Genomic DNA, 4,965 nt, shown 5'->3' on the forward strand with positions numbered 1-4,965 from the left:
CAAAATCTAAACAACTTCTTTAAGCCTCAAATTAACAAAATCTAAACAACTTCTTTAAGCCTAAAATCAGCAAAAGCTAAACAATTTCTTTAAGCCTAAAATCAGTAAAAGCTAAACTTCTTTAAGCCTAAAATCAGCAAAAGCTAAACAATTTCTTTAAGCCTAAAATCAGTAAAAGCTAAACTTCTTTAAGCCTAAAATCAGCAAAAGCTAAACAACTTCTTTAAGCCTAAAATCAGTAAAAGCTAAACAACTTCTTTAAGCCTAAAATCAGCAAAAGCTAAACAATTTCTTTAAGCCTAAAATCAGTAAAAGCTAAACAACTTCTTTAAGCCTAAAATCAGCAAAAGCTAAACAACTTCTTTAAAATCGGAAGTCCATCAACCGTGGTAAAACAATAGCGGCTCATTTGGTCATCGCAGTATTCAGCAAACGATATAAAGCGCTGAAATAGCCTTCCAACATAAAGTAGTATTAACTCTTTCGAACAGCACAAGTTTTGTCCTATACAACTTATTTTCTCTTGTTCAAAGTTGCTACCAAAACGTAGTAATTTCTATACAATCGACTCACGATTTTAGGGTTAATAAAATTGAATTTTTGATCCATGCACTTTTAAAACGTTAAAACACTCTTTAATATTACTCTACGACAGGCGTTTGGTGGTAGTTAACAGAAAGGCTTTACATAATGAAATTAATTAATTAATTCGCGATACTTACCTAACGTAACAGTGAGAAACATGTGAATAATTATGTTCTAAACTGCCGATACGAAAAAGTTTTAAGTAAGGCTATGAAATACTTGGGAAAATGTTTTTCAATCCAACAAGAAATGTGTCCAAAAAAAGAAGCAATTATTTTTTCATAGTACACATAATTTAAGAACAACTAAAGACCTGCTGGTCTATCTAGGTCCATCCACTAAACTAAACTTTAAAATAAAACACTCAAAGCCAGCCCTTATTATTTATATATTTATGAAGCCTTCCCTTAAACTTCCTTAAATTAACTGCATCCACAACATCTGAAGACAACCTATATAAAAGGTTAAACACCCTGTTGGAAAAATAAAGTTCTATTATCTTCATCATTAAGTATGGAAAACAATGATGCCTCTACATTAACACTTCCTTTAACAATTTTAAACACCTCAACCGCAACATTAACAGGTCTCTTAACAATCTTAAACACCTCAACCTCAACATTAACAGTTCCCTTAACAACCTTAAATACCTCAATCAGATCCCTTCTTCCTCGTCTTTTTTCAAGAGAAAAAACTTCAGAGATCCTTAGCCTCATATGATAACTTTTACATCCCAGGTATCATCCTAATAGCTCAGCTCTCCTCTGAACCCTTTCCAACAATTCAATTTCCTTTCCAAGGTAAGGCACCCATGACTAAAGACAATATTCCAAATGTGGCCTAGCCAATGACTTATATGTTTTAACCTCATTAGACACCTATTCAATATTTCTATTTTTCTTGCTACTAGTAACAGTACATTATTGGATGGATTAAAAAACTGATCAACCAGAACAGCGTTTTTTGAACCTTTTCGATACCATGGATCAGTTTGCTGCCTCCCTAAACTATCGCGAACCACTAATACGCAAGTACAACGAAAAAGTATTATGATTTACATATGAACATTCTGTCAGTTTTGTTTGTTTGTTTTAGTGAACTCCCACAGATTTGTAAGGTGGTTGTGGTGAACCAGTGGTTGAGAAAAACTGAACTAGAACATCAAAATCATTTTCTTCTATAACACTGTTAAGGTTAATGTCATCAAAATTATACTCATAATTCAAATTATTTATTTATTATGCATTTATTATAATTAAAACTCATCTGCTATTTATTTGTCTAACTCAATACATTATCTAAATCCCTTTGTAAAGCAGCAGCTTCTCCTCACAACCAGCAACATTCAAAACTTTAATATAATCAACAAATTTAAATAATTTACTAACCATTCCTTCATCTACGTTCTGATGTAAATCAAAAGCTGCATAGATCCTAACACTGAGCCCTCAGATACTCCACTTGTGTCATTAATCCAGTTTCACTAAACTCTATTTATTACAGCCTCTGCCTTTTTACATCCAGCCAGTTTTTTATCCAGTGAGTCACCCCCCCCCAAACACACACCTGCACAGATCATATTTCACAAGCCCAACCAAGCCTTCTATGTGGCACCTTATCAGATGTTTTCTGTAAATCCAGATGCACCAAATCCACACCCATACCTTCATCTACATAAGCAGTAATCTCTTCAAAGAATTCCAAAATATTAGTAAGGCAAGATTTTCCCCAATTGACATCATGCTGACTATCCGACAGAATTTTAAACTTTGTTAAATGCCTTTGCAAAGCGTATTTATTATATTTTAAAAACTTTTCCCGCCACTGATGTAAGATTAATAGGCCTATAATTACTAGGACAATATGTATCAGTTTCTTTGAAAATAAATATAACATTCGCCAACTTCCAATCTTCTATCACCTTTTCACTATTCAAAGACTTATCGTTCTTCAAAGCTCTTGAAGAAAGATTATCTGGCCCACGAGCTTTACTATTAAACTTTCAAGTTTTTTCTTAACAAGCTCAGAATTAATGTGATCATTTTGTTTGATTTTATTTCCATCTCGCAATTGCTCAAGATGAAGAATATTGCTTAAATCTTCAAAAGGAAAAAATGAATAAAATAGAATTTAATAACCCAGCCATCTGAAAAATCATCATATATGAACCTTCCTACATTATTGATCTTCTGTAATGCTCACATCATATCAATCTATTTAAACTTTGTACATTTATAATACTTTAATTTCATACTTTATACCCTTTGTGAGCCAGCCTGTATTTTTTTACTCGCAGCCACATTCTTTTCCCATAAGGAGGCATTCCTTGAATACTTAAAAATTTATTTTTCAAAATTTACCATATTTGATCAGTATCTACAATTTACAAGAAATATTGAATATTTTAGATATCTAATTGAAATGAAATATCTAAATTGAATCTTTTAGTTCTAACTGAAATAAAAAATCTAAATTGAATCTTTTAGATGTCTAATTGAAATGAAAAAATCTAAATTGAATCTTTGAGATATCTAACTGAAATGAAATATCTAAATTGAATATTTTAGATATCTAATTGAAATGAAATATCTAAATTGAATATTTTAGATATCTAATTGAAATGAACTATCTAAATTGAATCTTTTAGATGTCTAATTGAAATGAAATATCTAAATTGAAGCTTTTAGATGTCTAATTGAAATGAAGTATCTAAATTGGATATTTTAGATGTCTAATTGAAATCAAAAATCTAAATTGAGTCTTTTAGATATCTAACTGAAATGAAATATCTAAATTCAATATTTTTCGGTATTTTAAATGATGTTCCTTATGTTTATTGGCAGTACTATATAGTATTGTACATAAAATATCAGAGAAATTTGATAATACACTTCGAGTTTTTTTTACTTTTTTAACTTGTATTGTGATTGTAACTATTTATACAATCAGTTAATGTTTCATCAATGAGAGATATTTATTAGAATACAACAACAATCTACAATTTAAATTTTACTTTATGTATCTGTTAACCCTTATCCAAACTTTTAAAAACAGAGCCTGTGCTATCCGAAATTCATGTATTATAATTATAACATCTAGTTATTTAGAATTTTTTCTTCAAAGCTACACAAGAACCATTTGGACATAGCCCTCCCCAATTTTTAACTGATAGATTGGAAGGAAGTCATCTTGTCAACAGTATTCTCTTAAGCTACTCTTGTTTGATAAGCAGTTTTTGACCATCATTGTTACAGCACACCCACGGTCCCAAATTGTGAAATGCTTTTTTTTTCTTCTATTTTTTCCCCGACCAAGACAGGCAAATCTCCTACCCACCAATACGGTAATTACTTGGCCACGATCGGCCTAGAAAGAGATGGGGCCATACATCTCATTTTCCAAATGAATTCAAGGCCAAAGTTTGAATATTAAGTTTAAAAAGGCAAAAAAAAAATCCTACGCAACAGTACCTCATTCGTTATAATATGTTCCTCGCAGGTTTTTGAAAAGAAAGATTTAAAGCAACAAAAAAAACATAACTTTAAGTTCTATATAAATGTACTTCTCACCTCAGATCTATTCTGCAAAGATGGAGAAAATAAATAATTACTTCTTGACCTTGATAGATTTCTTTTTTATTTATATATCTTTGTATAAACACGTGCTCTTTTACAGCTTCCAGTATTCGGAGATTTCACACAAGGTTATCTCTATAAGATTTCTGTATTGGTCCAGTACAAGTTGCAGGAACCGCCTTTACTACCGTGTGTCAATTTACGTCTGGTTCGAGAGTACTTATCTAGTGGTCTCAAGTACTTAGTTAAACATCAAACATTCAAGTTTTACTTGAGGGAGAATTGTGATATATTCAAAGTGTTGTTATTAAGCCAAAATTGTTCACCTTCCTCTACACATAGTGATAGAATAAATCAGTTTTTGTTATTTGGAACTAATTTGATGCTCTCTGTGCTCCTGTGCATATAATTGTGATCACAAAACTTCTGGGAGCGAGAGTTGTCCATATTCACTTACAAATGTGTTATTCTGTTCTGCAGACTACGATGCTTGTAGAAATAGATGCTTACTCTAGATAATTAAAATTTTCTAAAATCCCATCATCATTATTGTATGATTAAAAACGTTTGATAAGTCACATAAAATAGAAGATAAAACCCTATCGCTTTCGAGAAGTATACCTGAGCTTTATTTCTGAAAATGTCAGATCCAAAAAGCGCAAGGACCTTCATGGGTTTTATGTGATCACTGTTGTATTGTGCACGTGAATTAACGTTATTATTCATTCAGTTAATGTATATTTTTCCCCATAGATGACGTTAAAGGCATATAATTAATGAAGTTAAGCACAAAGCTACACAAAGG

The 4,965-nt window shown here is 31.3% G+C and overlaps 1 protein-coding gene across 3 annotated transcripts in view; it reads right to left on the minus strand.

Annotated features, from left to right (window-relative positions):
- Positions 1 to 4,341, minus strand: part of LOC111087209 — a 13,409-nt gene extending 9,068 nt beyond the window's left edge. Inside the window, exon 1 of one of the 3 annotated variants that reach the window (XM_022393088.1) lies at positions 4,156 to 4,341. The gene's annotated coding sequence lies outside the window, so the exon portion shown is untranslated. Of the gene's footprint in view, positions 1 to 1,973; positions 2,000 to 4,154 lie in introns of those variants that run through there. The other 2 variants (XM_022393089.1, XM_022393090.1) reach the window with 2 other exon arrangements.
- Between the last annotated feature and the right edge of the window lie 624 nt (positions 4,342 to 4,965).

The sequence above is a fragment of the Limulus polyphemus genome, unplaced genomic scaffold (genome assembly GCF_000517525.1).
Source record: "Limulus polyphemus unplaced genomic scaffold, Limulus_polyphemus-2.1.2 Scaffold1878, whole genome shotgun sequence".
Taxonomy (NCBI): Eukaryota; Metazoa; Arthropoda; class Merostomata; order Xiphosura; family Limulidae; genus Limulus; species Limulus polyphemus.